At 34.2% G+C, this 22,545-nt stretch overlaps 1 pseudogene; it reads right to left on the minus strand.

Annotated features, from left to right (window-relative positions):
- Positions 1–22,545, minus strand: part of LOC129890442 (2-isopropylmalate synthase A-like) — a 55,178-nt pseudogene that overhangs the window by 9,428 nt on the left and 23,205 nt on the right.

Genomic DNA, 22,545 nt, shown 5'->3' on the forward strand with positions numbered 1-22,545 from the left:
TTTCTTGGTAGCAATGGGCTTGTCATTGGCACCTTTTAGACTTTGATAGAGGCTTCATAGACTGGAGTGTGGGGAGGTTGAATGGTTATTGTGAGGAGTTTTATTATATTTATTTTGTCGAGTTAAACATATATTGTCTTCGGCCCCCATATTATGAATAGTATTTCATTAATTGAGTTCCGCTAAGAGAATATGATAGAACGAATGTGTGACTGGACCAGGTGGTTCGCTCGGAGGTCAGAAATGGCCTTCGGGTGCCGGTTACATCTAGGGTACCCTCCCGGGGCGTGACAATAGCGCCCGAAATTAGCCTCAGTAGTTTGGCCCTTGGCGTGGTGCGCCACTATACCGCCACTAAGGTTTTGAGCCCATTTTTGAGATTTTAGGAGCATTTTAGTCTTCTCTTGTGTTTTAGCCAAAAGTGGTGTCGTTTTGGAGGAAAAATCCTCCTATCTAAAGACCCTTCAAACCCCTAATTTCTTTCACTCTAACTTCTCCAACAAAACCCCTAACCACTCAAGTTCCTCTCAAGCCTTCTTCGTCTATCTCCAAGAAGATCAAGCCTCCATTTCCTTTCAAGTTTTTCATTCAAGAGTTGACTCCTCAAGGTATGTGGGTTTTCATCCATGAGTTCTTCCACCCATAGAGCCCAAATATTTTCTCAACCTAGCATTTTAATTCAAAATAATGAAATCTTATGGGTTTTTACATGATGATTCCAAATACATAGATTATGTTATATTTGAAGTTTATTTACTTATATTGATATATATTGACTCTCAATTCCAAGTGATGAGTTTTTATGAATTTTCATACTACGATTTCAAATGTATAGATTCTTGAATATTTGAAGTTTGTTTGTCTATGTTGACTTATGGTGATTCTTATTTACATGAAATGGATGATTTATCAAGATCCCTGTATGAAGGCTTGAAAGTAGTTTTAAAGTATATCGGTGGGTTGTTTTAAGATGTTTTAAATAATAAATTATTTCACTCTCATGCATGTTAGCAATTATTTAAATGACTTGAAGATTGATTTATTTGGACCCACCTAGTTTCTTATGATAAAGTAAAGTTGAAATGAATGTTTGACAATATCTACAAATGAGTTTAAAGGCGCTCTTTGCAAATAAGTGTTGTGAATGATGATTCTAAATATTCAAGCAAGTTAATGATAGGGTGAGTTAAGGCTCTAAAGATATTTTATGGATAAAGATATGTGATTTAGAAATGTCTACATTCACATCACATGAGACAAAGTTAAGGATCTATTCTATGATTTTGTTTTTATGAAGAATGGATGGGTAGTAGATATGGCCCCTCCCACACGATGATTGACTTTGTGTTTTATGGTTTGTCTATTCCGTTGAGAGTTTACCTAGTACCTAGTGGGCCTTGGGATAGGCATTCTCTCCCATAGCAAAGGCAAGAGACCCATAGAAAGATTCTATTATCTCATAACTATGTGCCACCATAGGAAGAAGGATCACCCGTTAGTAGAGGCTTGAATCCTTAGAAAGGATCATCCATTAGTAGAGGCTTGATTCCTTAAGTAGCTTAGTTGATCCACTTAGGCATATAGGATTCTACCTTGGCAATTAGTCTCCCCATTATCTTTGATGTAGGGGTAACATCAGGACTCTATGTTATAGCTCACATGATTTATGTCGATTGACGGTCGCTCTCACAAAGGCACAAGGTCCCTCTTCCAATGTTTAAGATATATCATATGATGTCTACTACGTCTATCACAAGGTAAAGTATGTGCTCTCACAAAGCTAATGATTTCTTTCAAAAGGTTTATGAAATACTTATTTACTATTCATGGTATTTTGCAAGTATATGGTTTCTTATAATGACTCATGGTTACCTCTATAATGCTCAAGTTTCTTTTATGATTCATAATGGTTTCTATATTTCATTGACTAAGCTTCATAACTCTAAGGGATATTTCAAATGATCGCAAGGTTTTAGCAGGGTCCATTGCATCACCTTATTGTATAATGATATATTGCATTGCATACTCACATACTTAGTACATTCAAAGTACTAACGCATATTTTTGCCTACATGATATCACCATGTAGGAACCAACGTCACTCCTCAACCTCCTCCACGTGGCTAGTTTGAGTTAGTTGAAGATTGCTTGTGGTGAGTTCCCATGTTTCGGGAACAACATCTTTTTTATTCTAAGCTTATGTTATGTAGAATAGTAAGACTTTTATTAAGGCATTTTATGACACTTATTTTGAGGGTGAGCTAGGGACATGTCTTAGCCCCCTCCAAGTCTATTAGTAGAGGTATGTTTGGACACAAATAGAAAAATGTTTTTATTTCCACTTATTATTATTTATCATTACCAATGAAATGCTTAATGAATGCTAAGAGGCTTGGGTGAGGTACCTCCGGGTGTCTTATTCGCAGTGTTACGTCTAGGTCCTAGGCTTGGGTCATGACATTCCTGCTGCTATTAGACACTCAAAGAGTTGGTTACGTGTTTCTCCCAAAGGAGTGAAGACTCAAGGAGGCTTTCTTTCTAGGTTAGGGCGAGTTAGGTTGTTGGTATTTTGGTTATTTTGTCCAAGATTTTGGTAGGGTGGTGTATTTTCTTGGTGATTTTGTCCTGCATTTTGGTATGCTGGTGGATGATTTTGGTAGATAGGTAGGGATACTTGATAGTTTGGTTGAGCGTAGTAGACTGGATTGGAATTTGTGGAGATGGTGGGTAGTTGTTTGGGGAAAGGAATTGATTGGAGTTTCCAATGGCATAACTAGACCCAGAATATCTTTGTGGTCTTGGTCTTGGGATAAAAGACACAACAAACACATCCTCCTTCTTTTTCTTAGAAAATCCTATGGCAACAGACGATGAGGCTTTGTTGGTAGCTTGCAAAAAAGTAAGAATTGTAACCTTTCCGAACTTAAGACCATCCTCTATGGCTTCTCCCATCATAATCAGTTTTGAGAACTTCTGTCCCATCATGGGCAATATCCTTTCATAACACTCACGCTCTGGAGACTGAATGAAAACAATGGTTATTTCACTTTCCAACATCACAGGTTGTATTTTGGCGGCTTCTTTCCTCCAGCGGTATGCATACTCAAGATAATTCTCCATAGTTTTCTGCTTTATCTTTTCCAAATAACATCTATTAGGGACAGATTCGACATTAAATTGGAATATTTCCAAGAAATCTTTGGCCAAAGCCCCCCATGTTGACCACTGATGAGTTTCTAAGAAGTGAACCATTCTAAAGCCTCTCCACTTAGGCTCCTGCTGAACAACCTCATGACCAATGCATCATTTTTTCCAATACCTACAAGCTTGTCATAATAAGCTTGGATGTGGTCCATGGGATTCCCAACGCCATTGAAGGTGTCAAACTTTGGAATTTTGTAACCTTTGGGTATCTCCAAATTAAGGTACATGCAAAGGTCCTCATACACAAGTCCTGTGATTTTTTTCAAAGATTAAACACTATTTACTTCTAGGGAGATGGCATCTTTCATAGCTCTCATTTCTTGCTCGCGTTTTTCTTCTTTCAGCCTCCACTCTCTCTCCATTTCTTCATAAAATGGGCCCTCAAACCTTTATGATTTCGTACCGAACCAGGTCTCCATATTCGAACTTCTCGTTGCACGAGAAGGCTAGGATATGGTTCAGGGATTGTATAAGCTGATGGAGTTTGAAATGATATCAAAGGGTGCACAGGTTGGCTAGGCAAAACATGTGGGTTGTGGGAAACTGATGGTGGTATTTGGTAAATTGGTGTGAAGTTTTGGTAAATTGGTGTGAAGTTGGATAATTGACTTGTTTAAAAATGATACATACATCATTCAATTAAACACATAAGCATGATTGTCTTTTATTAACCAATGGGCCAAATAGACACAAGATGGGCTTTTAATGGGCCCAATACGTCTTGGGTATTGGATCGTCTTAGGCCAATGCGCTAAATCAAGGTTTTGGTTTCATTCTACGCTAGGTTGACTAAATGTGGCTTTTGCAAGATTGGTAATCCAAGCGGACAACTCAGGCTAGAACTTACGACAATCATTAGATGCATGACGTATCAATAAATTATCGATCGTTCCAAAAAAGGATCAAGTATAAAAAGCCCGGCTGTGGTTCTATAAAACCGTTCTTTAATATACTATACATTCAATAGAAAGATGCCATTAAATACAAATGACAATTTAATATATAAATTAAAAACAAGATTGTGCAATTAAGGAAAGCAAGAATTACTAATTATTACAAACTCAAACAGTTAGTCAAATAAACAATCAAATTTAATGGTTAAAACCTAATTAAGTCCCCAGTAGAGTCACCAATTCTGTTATGTCAGGAAAAAACAGTTTAAAATTAATTTCAACTTTAGAGAAAAAATTAATGTTAGAAAAGAAGAGTCGCCACTTAATTTTTTTAAAGAAATTAAGAAAACTTAACTCAAAAGACCCTAATAGATTTAAGTCTTAAAAATTTAGAAAAAATAGGTAAGAAATTCTTATTTTTACTTTGAGAAGGTGTTAAGCACTCAAAATCGCTGTTAATGCGCGGTTATCCGATGATTTCAAAAATATTTGACTAACTTTGAAAAAATACTAATTGAAAATAATAAAGATGTTTAAATTTTTTAAAAGAAATACTAACTTAAACTACTTAGAATAATTTAGAAAGAAAATATATTTAACCAAAATGATCAAGTAAAGAGAAAAAAAAAATTAAAATTTATTTGAAGAAAAACAACAAACTTAATATATTCTAAGCAAATTAGGAGTGATAAAAATTTGATTAAAATATGATGAAGCGAGAACACTTGCATATTTTTCTTTAAAAAAATAATAATAATAATTTGATTATTTTGTTTTTGAAACAAGTAAAGGATTTTGGCCCAAATACTTAAAATAAATTTTAAAAAGAGACTTAAATAAATAAAGACAAGAGTTGATAAAATCATTTAAACCAATAAACCAACACAAAGAAATTAATTCTTCTTTTGGAAATTTAATTAAGTTAAACTAAATTAAGAATTACGTTAAACTAAACAATTAAGGTTAGACAACTAAATTATAACAAAAGAGAATAATAAAGGAAAGACAATCATAAACTTGGGCCTTTGCCCAAATTTCAAATTGTTGGGCCGTTAGGCCCAAATTCGTCCCTGTATCACTAATGTATACTGGTGTATAAAAAAAGTATATCATTTGCTTTTCATGTATATCAGATTATGCATTGGCTCCACTGCTGTATTTTAACTTCCCCAACTTCGTATATAAGCCTTATTTATTGCTTCTTTGATCGGAAAGGCGAAATTGAGAGAGTTGTGGATTTCAGTGCAACAAAATGCAAAGAGAAAATCCCAAAATGGACTCGGGTTGATGGGTTCATGCGAGAAAATAAATAAACAAAGGATTAGCAAGCATAATCTTAATTGGAGAGATAATCACAGCAAACCACATCCAAAGTTTCCACACATAATGGGAAATATCATGGAGAGATGTAAATAATTAGCATCCATACTTGAAAAATAAATAAAGTAATGTACCAGCAACACAACATATCAATTTTGAGATAAAATAAGCTAAAGATCTCAATTTAACATTGATAGAAGGGACAATTACCAGTTATGTTTCAAGAAGAAGTGAGCATGATCTAACAAGTGCAAACAAACTAAGATTGTATTCCAATAGTTAAGTTAACTAAGCTTAAAGGCTACTATTGATAAATTCAAATATATATAAGGATTTGGACAAATACAAAGATCAAGCACTATATGCCTACATACTTAGTACATTCAAAGTACTAAAGCATACTCTTTTGCCTACATGATATCACCATGTAAGGACCGGTGCTCCTCCTCGTTCTCTTCCGCGTTGCTAGTTGAGATTTCGTTTGAAGGCTACTTTTGGTTAGTTCCCATGTTCTGGGAACAATACTCTTTTATCTTTCTAGCTTATGATATGTTAAGATTTTTAGACACTTACTATGGCATTTCTTTCTATTATGATTGAGGGTGAACTGGGGACTTGTCTTAGCCCTGTTAAATCTAAAAGTTAGAGGTATTGTTGGACATATGTAAGTTGAAGATTTACTATTATGATTTTCGATTGTTTATTTATTGTCATACCTATGAAAGGCTAAAAGAATGTTAAGAGGCTTGTTTGAGGTACTTTCGGGTTTCTCATTCGCCATGTCACGTCTAGGCCCTAAGCTTTAGTCATGGCAGAATTAGATTTGAAGGAAATATTTTCTAAACCAAAGTCAATAATTGAGGCTCGAGGTTTGCAAAATTTTCAAATATAGAGAGAGACGTCACTGCGATGAGTTATTGTTGCTGAAATTTGTCATTGATTTGATGAAGAAGATGAATATGGAGTGTGTGAGCGTAAGGTGAGAGGAAAAGAGATGAAAATAAAGGAAATTTTTATTGTTGTAAGGTGTAAAGTTGGGTAGGGTGATGTGATGTAAAGTAAAGGAAAAAAGGGATGTGATGTAAAGTAAAGGAAAAAAAGGGACGTGGGGTCAGTTGTAATGAGAATGTTAGAATAATGGACTTTGCTGTGTGTGTTGGTTGTCTTTGTTATATGTTGTTGTGGTGTAATGTTGTATGAATATTAAGGACTTGAGTCATTTAGCTAGGTAGAAATTATAGGTGGGGTTAGTGGGGGTGATATGGCATTGCCATGTGTTGGCTTGTTGTAGTTGTATGATTGGATAGATTAGTATTATATATTTAATGTTGCAATGTAGTAGTAGAAAATTGTAGGCATTATGAATTGGATATTGGGAAAATGGGGAATTTGGTATGGAATTTTGGGTCGTTGCTTGCTGAATGGGCTTTGGGTTTTATGAAGTTGGTTAAAATGGGTTTAGTAATATAGGTGTAGGTAATTGGGTTGGGTTTTGGAAAAGATTTGCTTAGGATTACAATTTAACTAATGGTCATATGAATTTCAATTATAACCAATTGAATTAAGACATTAACCACATCGAATTTAGCCAAGTTGAATAGTGAAAATCGGCTAAAAATTAAATAAGACGAATTAACATTAATTAATTAATGCTCTTAATTCTAACAGAGTAAAATAATTACTTAAAATATAAATCTATTAATTAAGCCAAACTAATTAATAAAATATTTAACTAAAAATAAAATCTTTTTGAGATAATTTTAGAATAATGATAAAAGGTAATAGTTATATAAATAATTATATAAAATAAATATATTGTTCAAGAATTATAAAATGTCAAAATTATTTTAAAATAGCTTTGAAATAACTTTAAAATGTTTTAAATTTTTGCAAGCAAATTATTTTAAAATTGTTTAAGATTGAAGAAGCTTGATAACTAATAAACGTTTGTGGATGGTCAAAATTGGGTGTCAACACATCCTACGTTTGAGAAATACACTACTAACAATCCTCAAATCGTGGAGAAATCTTAAGAGAGAAGAATTAAGGGATAAACAAATCAGTACTCACATATTTTATCAATAAAATTATATTTCTTCATATTTATTTGTGATTGCGATTTATTTCTATTAAAATTGATTGCAAATAACATGATTACTAATGTAACACCCCGGAAATTTTTTTGCTAAGATTCGAACATTTCTTCACGTGAGTATAGACTCGGACCGGAGGACATGTAATTTTACACATCAGTTAGGATTAATTCCTAAGTGATTGAAGTGTGTTAGATGTGTTTAGGGGTCATAAGGGATCTCTAACACCAAGTCGGGTCCAAAGAACTTCAATCGATTAAAGTTTTCGGACGAGTTAGTATAAGGGTCAACTTCAAACGACTGTGTCTCCAAAAATAGGATGAATTGGGTGGCCCAAGACCTATCAAATTAAAGGTCATCGAGTCTTCTTTCCAACGCCGCCAAGAATGTAATTTTTGGAGTTCGGAGTCAAAAGATATGACGATCCTAAGACGGACGGGTACTGCAGGAATTTCAGGCCTGGGTTGTAACTGCAGGAAACCTGGGCTTGGCGCCGCAGTGGCGCGACGTGCCACTATCGCGCCAGGAACAAGCCTCAGTAGTTTGGTCCCTGGCGCGGCGCGCCACTATAAGGCCTGCAGGGTTTTTGAGCCTATTTCCCAGAACCTAGAAAATTTGGCTGGGCGCTGTAAGGGCGCGACGCGCCACTATCGCGCCAAGGGTGTTTTTAGCCTATTTTTCAGAACTTTTGAGAAAGGGCAATTTGGAAATTTTCCCAAATTATATATGTAACATCCTTGAACATTTTGGGGACATATTTTCAGCCCCTCTCTCTCTCTAGAAAAGCCCTAGAAAGATCCTCTCTCTTCTTCTCCTTCTTCTCCAAATTCTTCTCCAACAAGAAGTGCCTCCAAGAGCTTCAAGATTCAAGCTTTCCATTGAAGACCCAACATCAAGGTTTCTTCAAAGTCTTCAAGCAAGGTATGTAAGGCTAACCTAAAATATGGATTTAGTTCTTCCATATGCCCATGTATGTGTTGGATAGGAGTTGTGAAAGATTTGGACCTTCTAGGAAGGTTTTCTTGAAATTTTTCCTAAACCCTAGAATATCTTTATATATTAGAAATTGACAGATGATTTCATGACTTGATTATTAAATAGTGAACTTTCATATTATTGACTACAAATGTATCTTTGTATATAAATTTGTAGGTATTGACGATATTTTTGAGTTGAGTTTTGTTGAGAGTATGGATTCATGTTTCATTCACATCAACCTAAGATGATATTTCCTTGTCATAATTGTCTTGAGGTTGAGATAGATGGTTTTGTGTATATATGTATTGATTGGAATGAAAAGAATGAATTGGATAGTTAAGAATGTCCTTTTGCTTCTATAAAATAAACATAGGACTAAAATAAGGATTTTGGAGTAAATGTTTGATGATGATGTGAATGATGATATATGATGATGATGTGATGATAATGTTTGATGATGATGTGAATGATGATATATGATGATGATGTGATGATGATGTTTGATGATGATGTGAATGATGATAATTGACGATGATGTGAATGAAGAGGTTATGTTGATGAGGATGTTGTGTGATGAGGTGGATTGGAGTCTAATGTGATTATGTGGTGTGTGATTTGCATAAGTTGAGTTGATTGGAGTCTTATGAATATTTTGCAAACAAATGATCTTTTGAGGAGGAGCTTTAAATAATTGATTTGTGAACCTTTTTGCATAAACTATTTATACACTATTTTGAGTCTAAAGAATGATTATTTTCATCTTTGATTTAGAAAAGAGTTTAAGTATGAGTTGAGTATGAGGAGCCTTTAAATGAGTTGAGTATTTTTACATTAAAGTATCTATTTTGAGTTTGAGTTGAGGAGTTGAAATTATATTTTAATGTACATAATATTTTCTGCATTCATTAAGTTGAGATTGTATAAATTTTTAAAGAAAATAGTTTGATGATTTGAGATGAGTCGATTTGAAAGAAGGTCCAATGAGACTTGTCATTATGAGTTAATTGAGTTGAAATGAGAACAGAGTTGATGAGGTGGCAATGTTCCACATGAAACTAGCCGTGAAGGCTTGTTTGAGATGATTGGAGGAGTTTTATGAGCATGGAGTCATGGGAGGAGTATCGAGCACCGAATTAGGCAAGAGTATAGTCCGTACTCGAACCCAATAATTGTGTCGCCAAACGTAGGGGGGATGGAACCGTTAAAGTCGGATGCTTCCCCGAGAGATTTGTCCTGACATTATAGGACCTGGTTGGATTGGATCCATGATTGGTTGATTCGTTCATACCCTGGCAAAGTATGAACGGATGCGGCAACAACGTCGGTTTGTTGTACTTTCACTAGCTCATAAGTGATGGTTGTCGGTTAAGAGAAACTCCCATTTAGGTCTTGATCGTACTCTGAGTCAGTTGAGTTGAGTGAGTTGCTATATGCTTATGAGTTAGTCCTGTCTAAACTATTTCTTGTTAGACTTAGGACACTTGAGTGAGTTGTTGCATATTTACTGAGTTGAGTCCTTCGAGTTGAATCGTAAAACGTTGCATAATTTAATTTGCATATTTACCGAGTTGAGTCCTTTGAGTTGATTGTTGAGTTGAATGTTGAGTAGATTGTATATGGTCGGATTGGAATAGATGAATTGTGATTGGATTGAATAGAATGGTATGTGACTAGATTGGATTTGATTATTGAGTTGAGTGTATATAATCGGAGTGTACATGATTGAAGAGGATCGAGTTGTAAATGATTTGGTTGAGCTGTATTAGACATAATTGGATTGGATTGTATGGTGTATGATTGGTCTCTGTCTAAACTGTATCCTTACTTTAGATTTATGACGCCTTATTTGAGTCTCTCTTATCTTTCTGGTTTGAGATATGTGGACCGATGTTATTCTTCCTCGAGGTATATTTCATTCTGCCATTTTACATACTCGTACATTCCACGTACTGATGTCCATTTGGACCTGCATCATTTCATGATGCAGAGACAGGTTTAAGAGATCGTCAATAGGAGCATCATTGGGGATCTATTCGCACCCAGCGTATTGGTGAGTCCTCCCCTACATTCGGAGGACACCGTCTGTGTTTCTTGCATCGAGTTAGCCCTTTTCATTTTGATTTGAGGTAGCCATGAACATGTCATTGGCACCAATTAGATAGTAGTGATAGAGGCTTCATAGACTAGATAGTGATGAGTCGATTGAGTATTTCTATCCTTGAGTTATTCTTGTCAAACTATTTTTAAATGACAAATATTTTAGTTGATATGTCGGCCCATGGCCTTTATTCTTTGAGTTGGATGGGTGATTTGAGTTGCCTGCTAAATTATTCTTTATTTTTAAACTTTCCGCTGAATGAATGAATGAACGGATGTGTGATCAGGCTATGTGGTTCGCTTGGAAGCCAGAAATGGTTTCTGAGTGCCGGTTACGTCTAGGGTACCCTTCCGGGGCGTGACAACTAAATAATACTTCTAATAAGGAGAAGCATAGAGGAGGTTATCCACTAAATCTTCTACACAAAGTATGACAACACTTGTAAATCATTAATTATCTAAGGATCACCAATAAAGAATGTGAGTGTTGCACTATGAAAACATCAACAATCACCTTTTTTCTCCCGGACATTGACTTGAATCGATAAAAGAGGTCTTCAAGTTCTTTTCCCTCAAAATTATAGCCAACCTATGACAAAATAAAACTGATTATTGATGCACATTCATATAATAATATTATAATTCAATTTGTTGAACCCTTAGGATATATGTATCTTACCTCAAGCATTTTGGTTTTCAATGCATGTCGCCCACTGCATAAAATATTCACCATTTTACCAAATTTTTAAATTTATGAAATAATAGCACAGTAGTACTAGTGTATGATTTGTCTTAAGTTTGAAGCACTTCCCCATTTTCATTTTATGTCATAGTTTTTGACGGGGCATAGAACTTAAAGAAAGAAGTATCTCTCGAATGTGTTAAAAATATTCTAGTAATATGTGATCTTAAATATGTAAATATATTTTTATGATTATTATAACAGGTCATCAAAAGTAAAATGAAAAAATCAAAAGTAAAAAGTTTTCAAATATAAAAGAAATAATCACTCTCTGAAATATACTAAAAAATACAATCGCATAAAATAAAATGGAAGGAGCATAAAAGGTAGTATATCTAGAAGTTCAAAAGCATAATATATATATAGTGGAATGAACCTCTCATTTGGTCATTTTTCATGTTCTCTTGATTCATCACCCTTTAGATAGGTAAAATGTCTTGAAAGCTTTTGCCAAAGTCCAATATGCAAGTATGCATTGTAACATGTTCTAAATTCTACTTGTGACGATGTTACAAGATATTTATTTAAAATGTATTGAAAATTAATCGATTCGTATTAATAACATATCTATTATAACCTTACAAATAGAGTCTAATAAGATAAAATGTATGCAGATTTTATCCCTAACTCATATATAGAAATAGAGAGGTAGTTTTACGATAAATCCTCAGTTTAAGTAAAATATTTGAAAGCAGCTTGAAAAAGAAACTTCAGAAATAAAAACAACAACGAAATAGAGAAAAATCTAATGGAGAGTAGTAATGAAAATGCAATAATTACAATAATGAAAATGCAATAATTGAACCATACTGATATCAATAAAAAATCAAAACCATTGAGACAGTTTCGAAAAGTGTAATTTTGATTATATAAAATTGAATAACTGAAAAAACAATATGATACAAATTTTATAAATCAATGCATACCTGAGTTTTCCCAATCTAATACCATGTTCACTAGCACGAATAAATCCAACTTCTTCAGGAGATATAAACTCATATGTACTTTTGTTCTTTAATACTCCATTCTAAATTAAGTACAAATAATAATAACAAAAAAGAAGAATGAGACTTCTTTTAGTTGAGAACAGAATGAAATTTAAAAGCTAGAAATTACAGTAATATCTAGTAGATTAACATAATGACCATTTTAAAGCAATTGTTGATTAGAGCCACAATTGGAGATATCTTTGAAAAGGTCAATAAATAGGAGAAGAAAGTGATTGAATTAGAGCAATTGTTGATTCTACGTAACTTTGATGATAATAGAGCTAAGATAAGTCAGGAAAATGCTATATATATATATATATATATATATATTCAGATGCTCAAGGGAGAAGAGGCCTTTTTGAAACAAAAGGCAAAAGTTAAATGGTGAAGATGTACATGTACATCTCTACTTGTAGAATATTTGCTAATTTTATAGGTTATGGATGCATTGAGACTAATAGTCAGGCTTGCACTGCTCTGGTTTTTTAATGTTTGCATTGGTGATTAATAAAATGATGTTAATTACCAAAAAAAAATTCTAGCTCCGCGGATACTTATGACCACTCATTAGTGAGAAGATAACAAAAATTAAATTAATAAATAAACCTGATGAATTCCACTTTCATGAGAAAAAGCATTAACACCGACAATGGCCTTATGTGGTTGCAGTTTAAGTCCACCATACTCTTCTACCTGCATATATGTATAATTTCAATAAGTATTTAACCAAAAATAAAATGGATTGATTTATTATATGAGCACTCAACTAATAGTTATTTATAATTTATTGAATATAAATTCATAAAATAATTTAGATTATATTAAATTTAAGATATATTAATTCAAATAAATATTGAGGATTAATTATTTAAGTCAAATAAATATGAATTTAATTTAAGTCCAATTTCATTGAGCTAGTCCATCAAATTGAGCTATAAATAATGAGCCCATGTATCAAAGCTCATTATGTCATCTTACCCTATAGGTATAGGTTCAGTTTGATGTCACGTGTCTAATGATGTGGCATGTCAAGTCAAGCAAAGAAATTAATAGGATCATGTTACATGTCAAAATGACATGACATGCCTAGCCAATCAAAGGACAATAAGAATGTGCCATCTATGTAGAAATGGCATATTCCGACCAATCAAAATATCGTCATGTCACTTATCGAAGGAAGATTGTCCTCATCACAACTCTTTCATTCTACAACTATAAGTAGGGGTCCTCATGATTTAGAAAATACACTAGAATTCTAACAAGAAGTCAGAGAGAACTCATAGATTAAAGTCCGCAAATTTCTCAACAAGCTACAAGTTCAAACACTCAAGTTCAGGATACAACTCAAGATCAAGACTACCAAATTTGGGAAGAAGCTCAAAAGCCCTTAAATTCATGTACAAGTCGAGATTAAATTCAATAAATTTACAACTCAAGATCAAGACCATCAAATTCAAGATCAAGCTCAAAATCCTTTGAATTCAAGTGCAAGTCAAGATCAAATTAAGAAGTCAAGATCAAATTCACTAAATTCAAGCTCAAGCTCAAAACCCCTTGAATTTATATTCCAAAAGAAGAATTAGAGGATTCATAGAAATTGTAACACTCATGTATTTAAAATAAAATACTATGATTATTGCGATTTTTTCAAGTTTTGATTATTATTTTCTCAACGCAAATTTTACTGTCCACATTATTATCCAAGAGTCACCTTTTCTTGTTGATATCAATTTCTTTCAATAAAGAAAATGACATTCTAAAATAATAAGTATTAATTGAATGAACATATAGAAATCAACAACAAAAAAAATCAATAAGCAAAATAAGTGTAGCTAGAAGAATAGGTAGGTAGAATATATATATACCATGTTGCTTGTGGTGAATATATGCTTTGTATTAATCCCCGTATAGAGACCACCTAGAACTTCCTCTCCACGACATTTTATGGCCATTACTATCTAAAGTACAAAATAGAAATAATAATATTTAGCTAGAGATTAAATATTATCCAGCTCTTTCACCAATGCCATTGATGGTTACATCTACCTGTCTTATCCCGCCACAAATTCCCTAAAATGGAACATGACACTTTTAATATAGATCAACTTAATAGTACCATTTGTTAATTTGAAGTATTAGAGTCGAACTAACTAATGATCAATGTGAATATAGACATAGAATTTTTAAAATGAAGTTTATGTATTTAGAACCTAAATAAAAATATTACAAGTCATAATAGTCAAATTATTAAGAAAGAACTATTTGGAAAAAAAATGGTCAAAGAAAATATCATTTGGCTGTCAAATATATATGAATTGAATACATACAACTAATGTGTTGGCAGTAGCAAGTCCAAGATCATTGTGACAGTATAGTGCAAGGATCACATCTTGGATTCCTGGGGTATTGGCTTTTATGTCACCAATTAGTTGTACAAATTCATTTGGCAAACTCCATCCAACAGTATCAGCAAGGCAAATGCATGTTGCACCAGCTTTGATAACTTCTCCCATGATATGATAAAGAAACTTCGTATCAGATCTGACACAAATAAACATAAATATTTATTTTATGAAAAGTATCCAATGTGTATACCCTAAACCTTGTAATATAAAAATTGCAAACCTTGTAGCATCTTCAATGCCAAACCTAACATGCTCAAATCCAAGGCTCCTTGAATAAGTCACCATGCTCCTAGATCTCTCAACAACTTCTTCTCTAATCACATTCAATTTATACTTCATATGTACATCGCTCGTCGCGATAAACGTATGAATCATCGGTTTCTTCACATACTTCAAAGCCTCCCAAGCTCTATCGATATCCTTCTTAGTACATCTCGCCAAACCACAAATCATTGGCAAGTATTCCTCTTCATCTATGTTATTACCTGTTTAGACATAATATAATTAATCTCTTTATTTCATATTTTAAACTTTTAAATAAAATGTCACACGATTAAATCCTCATAGCCAATACCAAAACAAAAATCATATAATATCTAAAACAGTTTAGCATTATACTACAAAACTAGCACATTTCGTAAGATTAGGCAAATAAAGGTTAGGGGTGTAGTGGTCACAGGAAGTAGCTAGACTAAGTTAATTCAAACAAGTGTTTAACAAATTGTAGGATAAATACCACAGAAGCGGAGAATGTGGTGTTGTGGATGGGGATATTTTGCTCCTCTCTTAATCAGAGGTTTCGGGTTCAAGTTCTGGTTATGAAAAAATTATTTGTAGGGAGCCCTTCTTCCCGAAAGGGGCCCTTTGCGGTGCTAATACAGATTAGTTGAGCTCCAATGTAGGTATCGAACACCGCATAAGAAATCAGAAAAAAAAATTATAAGCTAAATGTTGATAGTAAAAATATATTTATTGGGATATCTATCCATAGATATAAAATTGGGGCAAAATTACTCGGTTTAGCAGAATTACTTGTTTTTTAATATAATATGTTTTGTACAAAATATATACTATCAGGTAAAAACATACCATTGGCATTAAAAAAAACTAAAGGCAAGGTTTCCCACCCACTTGGATACTTGGGGAAATTGCCTGGAAATCTTTAATATATGGGCAAATTGCCTGCAATGGCCTACTTTCTGTATCTATATAATGTGCACAAATTTCCTCTCTCTCTTTATTAATTTTTCTGTTACTATTTCTCCCTTTTATTATTAATCTAGTATATTTCATAACACTGAGTTGTTTCACAGAGATTTTTTTATTATTAATTATTGATTATAAACCAAAGCAAAGAGTATGTTGTTGTATGTATTTTGTATATTGTGTGTATGTTACTGTATGTCCACTTATATTTCGGATATATAAATAACATACACCCGACAATACAAAAATATCAACTTATTGGTCTTCTTCCACATCGTATTTCAATATAAAATTTCAATCAAAATCAACTCCAATCTTCACCAAATAAAGTACTTCAAAACTAACATTTAAACTCTGAAGGATATTCCAATTGTTCACAACATATCACCACTCAAATTATGGAATCGTGCAAACACCTACCGTATTTTCAATTAGATAGGTGAATCCTTACCATCTTTACCATTATTATGCGAAAAAATCAATCATAGATATAGTTTTGATGCCAAAATTTACGAAAACACATAACATTAATAAGTAAAATAATCACAAGTGACAACCATCTCCTAAGTACTAGTCTAGCATTGTACAAGAGCTTCTAGATAGAATAAGAAAAGACACAACTTTCACCGAAAAACAAATGGTGATGATTACTTGCCGCTTCACATAAGAGATTTCAAGTCAACCTGCAACACATATACACCTCGAAAAGGATGTAGCAATAGTAGTGTAGACATCGAAATTTTGTATGACTCTACAAGCTAAGACAAGTCCTATTTCAGTTAGGGTTTCTTGGAGACTATTCTACCATAAATCATAATTCATGCATATATAATTATATTCCCTTAAAAAGGCATCTCAAAAATTCTACAAATTCATGGAATATTCATAAAGAGATCAAAATATGTCAAACTCTTCTTGATAGTCATATACTTCAACAAGATCCACAAATTCTTTCATGGAAATCAAGTTCAAATCATCCTGGCTAGTTCGAGAAATACGCCACAAACGGCCATTGAATCACGATGGAAATCAAATTCAAATCATCCTAGCTCGAAAAATACGCCACTAACGACCCTCGAATCATGGAGAAAATGCAAGGAGAGAATTTGTACCCGCACCTTTTATCAATAAAATTATGTTTCTTCAATTTATTTTCTATATCATATTAAAGTTTATTGTAAACAAATAGTATCAATACATCACACATACTAGTAAGCATCATCGATCGACCAGAGTTAAATCACTCAACATAACATAGAAATCACAAGTTAAACATGAAGATCCTATACTACCCCAATCACCTTCATTCATCATACTTAACATTCTAACCCACAAGATATTTAACCAATGAGACCAGTATATTCAGCAATTAGCCACTTTAATTAATTCCACAAATCGCTAACATCAGAAGTACACCATTACCCACCCGATCACCCTATTTGTACCTAACACCATGCTACCACATAAGTCATGCAACAAATAGATCAGACCTTCAACACATAGCAGTATGTATTGTAACGACCTGTCGAGGACGAGTGATGGGTAAATTGATATCTATTGTAACGATATATTTCCATCGTTATGGATAAGTCAATCGAAAAGAAAACCGAGCCAGAAAACTTTCGGGTAGTGACTTGGAATTATTGAGCCTAGGTCAGACTTAGACGAAATCTGAGTCAAGTAAAGTCTAGGGTAATACAGTGATGGATGGGGGATTGAAGTTTTAGTTTGATGGATTGAGTTGATATCCAAGACGATACGGAGCTTGTACGGCTTTATGAAATTGTATTCGGGCAAGTAAAACTCTCAAAATTTAACTTGACGTGAAGTATAGATGCTAAAACGCCATGGAATGAGAATGTGTTGTGAAATGGGAGGCTTGGAACTCAAACACGGAGATTCTATCTCTGTACATCCCGCCAGGGCAGGGCCACTAGAGCAGGATAGTCCCTTTGTGATGGGACAGGCAGGATCCCAAAAATATTATTTTTCTGTAACCCTTCATTCTTCAGAGCTAAGAGGCGACCTAAGGCAGTTCTGAACTATTTTTCCACGAATTCTTGCGCCAAAGGTAAGTTAATTACTCCTTTACTTTGTAATTTAATTCTTAGAACTTAGAATCATAGTTGATCATCATTAGGGGAGGGTTTTGGCCCGAATTTAATGGTGGAAAAAGCCTTAATTAGGCATTATGATTATGGCTTTGGCCAAGGGTTGGAATTTTGTATAATTCAGATAAGTTAGGGCATTTTATTGACCCTTTTTCATATGTGTGACTATTTTTAAACCAAAAATAAGCTGAACTAACCCGGAAAGGGAAAGCTCTAGAAGTTTAGAGTTTTCAAAAGCTTGGTTCGAGGTAGGTAATGATTTTTCCTTCTCATATGTGTTATATGTGCTTGATAGATGCTTTATTGTATGCATATATGTATGTAAGTAGGGAGGGATGAATTGAACCATTCAAAATGACTATTTTATTGTCTATGGCTTGCAATGAACCCATTTTTAGTAGTTGGGACTGCTGAAACTATTCACTGTATTTGTGATTAATTGTGTATGTTTTGACCGAGTGTCACGTTCTAATACATAACTGGATCGAGTGTCACGTTTTGATATGTATTTAAATCGAGTGTCATATTTCAACAGAACTTTGGACTAAGTGTCACGTTCCGACACACTAACAAGTGAATGTAGGTTCCATGAGAGGACTCTTCTTGAATGAGTATTGAGACTGAGACTTTTACCTGCGTATATGTATTTGTACTATTCCTGAAATGAAACTAGTAAGGTGTTCTTTATAGATGTGTGTAATTGTGTTGTAGTTACTTGTCCATATTTTATTTACTAGAATAGCCGCATAATCTTACCAGTACATCATTGTTTTGTGTACTGATACTACACTTGCTTTTTCTTTTTTGAGTACATGACATCTTCAAGCAACTGTTGAGGGACCTCACATAAAAGATCGTTGATTTGTTAGATTTCAAGGGTGAGCCAATTCTTTCAGTTTATGGGAACTCAATCTTTATTTCATTATTTAAACATGTTTCTGCAACTTTAAATGCCTTGTCTCTTTAAATATGATTTTTTTGGAGTGTAGTATCGATTCTCCCATTGGAGGGTTAGTGTGGATGACAATCATGGCGGACCAGGATTGTGACACTAAGTCAAGTCTAAACTCCAATTAAGGATGCCTCAGCTGCATACATCACTGCACTTCCACTTGACACATATCGTAATGATAAAGGGCTCGTCTCGCCGTGACCTTCATTTTTCATTCTCAAAAAACTTCTCTCGCTCCATCCCCGCAGGGTCAGAGAACTTTTTTTGTTCATTTTACAGGAAAACAACAAGGAAAGGGGCTAAAACTTTAGAAAATTTCTCCCTCGTTGTGATCAGCAAGCTAGCAATAACTGAGTAGTAATATTACACTCTCATGATAATACTATGGCAAGTTCATCCTCGTTAGTATAATTAAGTTTATTTCCTACGTTACTAGTTCATGCAATTCCTCTAATGTTACCATTTATGTATGTTTACCCTATAAATCATCACATAAGTCACACCAATAAGAAGAAACAATCACGGAATTCATACAATAACATATTAACACCCGCCCCCACACACACACACACCCCACACACAGCACACAACTTCTAAGTAAAGATTCAAACTATTCTATAATATATATTGGTTCGAACCTGATGATTTCTAATTTATGTATATGTTAATATTAATTTCTAAGTGCTGAAAGTGTACTAGATGTCAATTAGGGTAATAAGGAACCTCTAGCACTAAGTCGAGTTCAAAGTTTCCTTACTAGTTAAGTTTGTCCTTGAGATCCTAAAAGGGTCAAATTCAAACAACTATATCCCTTAGAATATAAAGCTAGGTGACCCACAACCTATCAATTTAAATTCTATGAGTCTTCTTTCCAATGCCCACTGCATATTAATTTGAGTTTGGAGTAGAAAGTTATGGTTGTTTTACTCGAACATGTCCGGACTGGAAAATTTAGTGATGACACCTGTCAATTTGGTGAATCGCTGAATAGTTTGGCGTATCACCGAATAGATTGGTGTATCGCCAAATTGCATCACCGAAGTGGTCCAACACCTTCAGAAATTGTTAATTTTGGCGATCCAAAGTCCCCTTTGGCGAGGGCTTTGGAGATCCGCAGAATATTTTGGCGATGAAACCTCTAAATTGCTGATTGGGCCGACAAAATTCATTAAAAGGTCATTTTTATTAATTTTCCTGGCCTTCTTACATTCTAAGAGGGGTATTATTGTCCTTTAACTCTTAGTTAACTTTCCTAAGTCCATATTACAACCTAATAATATCCTTATATGTATAACAATTCCCATAATCTCTAATTCTTATTCTTCCAAAGATCAACAACTTAAAAAAGAAGGAATTTCTGCATTTTTGCAAGATCTAAAGGATCCAAGTTTAAGATTCTCTTCAAGAATCCTAGGATTTTTGTCACGACCTAATCCACCGGGCCGTACGGGCACCCACTTCACATCCTAAGTAGGAGAAACCTTAACCCTTCTATGAAAACGTTGCAAAATTTATAGCAAACATAAGCAATTTAAGCCAAAAATTTCTAGATAAGACTATATTAATTCAGTTTATACAATTAATACAAAAGCCCCCAAGGATACTAATCTAAAACAGGTACAACAGATCTACAGAACTAAGATATAATATAAATGAAAGACACAGCTCCAACCACAAAAAACGAAAAGTAGGAGTTGTCGGAAGATTATTTTCGCCTTCACTTAGGAAACTCCACTGACCCTGCAACTAGACTATGCCAAGTGGCATAGCAAGAATGATATCAGTACAAACATGTACTGGTAGGCATCATCGATAAATCTAATACCCACCGATAATATAGGTACATGTAAATAAGAGAGATCATACGATTAAGCCTTATAAGCTTGCCCACTCAAACCTGCTATAAAACTCCTTTCTCCCACACCTACAGTTTCACCACTCTACTAACCACAGATTCGCTATCAAATCTGGTTTACCAGCTGGAGACCTGTGGGTTCTGGGCCCACCATACTATTACTCCCTTCACTCTAATAGTTATCAGTCACCACCTTGGCCACTCAATGGTTCATACAACTATCACTAGTCTTGATCCCATGATTTCATAACACAACATCCTAGACATCCCATAACCACCCTTATATCTAACTCTGAATTCTAGGTAATCACTATTACCACCACTATCTTAATTTGTAAACCCAAACAGGAATACTCCCTACCAACAATCGACATCCACCCCTACACTTAAAAATAGAGAATGTCATATATATCATATAAATTATATCTATCACATTGAGACCTAACACGGTCCACCATCTTACCCTCGAATAACTCTATACAGACTCGCAGTTCTTTTATAAATAACATCCATAACTCAAAGAGTTCCTTTATAAGTCTTTTTTCCTAGCTCATTTACAGCTAACCTCACTATTACACAAAATATAGTTATCATCAGGTCCTCTCATGGGACCATCCACACACACATTTGGCCCTCTCAGGGGACCTAATTCAGTCATATATATCTCAAAACATGACACTCGATCCAAGAACGTGTTAGAACGTAACACCCGATCCAAGAGTGTGTCGAAATGTGATACTCAATCCAATTATGTATCGGAACATAAAACCCGATCCAAATATGCAAATCAACTACAACTACCAACAATAAGCCACATTATATCACAAGCATGAGTTCATCAAAATAGGCCAGTATAAGGCAATTTGATAAGTACATAAAATACATACCGGAAATAAACCATCATCTAGGTTACTAACCCCTAAGGTTTATCACAAGTATCCACTTGGTTTTACCCAAACGGCTATGCTATTTACAATTTCCCCTGTCTGAGTACCATAATATCACAGTCAAATCCTCTTCGTATCATTACATAACTTTCTTACCCAGGTCACTTCAAGCTAGACCACAAATGTCACCTAAATTTCTGCCTATGACCCGTGACCCATAGCTTAGCTATACGATTTCTCATTAAATTCCCTTCTATACTACAAAATGGGTATAGATGAACTACTTATATAAGAAAAGCTTAGCCTACCTAGGTGCCAAGCAACTATGAAGAGATAATGGGGTTGAAATATTTGGTTCCAAATGTCCTACGGACAAGACAGCATTGAATTCCACCAGTTAAAGACCTTCCAGTACTAAGCTTCTTTCCTCTCTTCTTTCCAAGTCAAGAGTAGACTTTGGAGGATTTTTGTAGTAACCATCGACTATAACTTACCTTTGGAAAAAGTAGAGGAAATAAAAAAATCGCAACTTAAGTTTTGTCCCACGTTCTCCCATTCTGGTGGCAGTATTCCCACTTTGATGACGTCGCTAAGGCGGGACCATCCCGTTCTGGCGGGATGGTGGGACCCAGTTGATTAAATTTTTCTTGCGATTTTTTCTAATCTCAACTAACGACAATTTGGGTCATTACAGTTTTCAATCAATATTCTTCTTCAAACTTCATATCCAAGAACTTCATAGAAGGGTTTCTCAAGTTCAAGCTATAACATTTCAAGCCCAAAGTTTTTCTCTAAGAATTCTTAAAATTTAGG

The sequence above is a fragment of the Solanum dulcamara genome, chromosome 5 (assembly GCF_947179165.1).
Source record: "Solanum dulcamara chromosome 5, daSolDulc1.2, whole genome shotgun sequence".
NCBI lineage: Eukaryota > Viridiplantae > Streptophyta > Magnoliopsida > Solanales > Solanaceae > Solanum > Solanum dulcamara.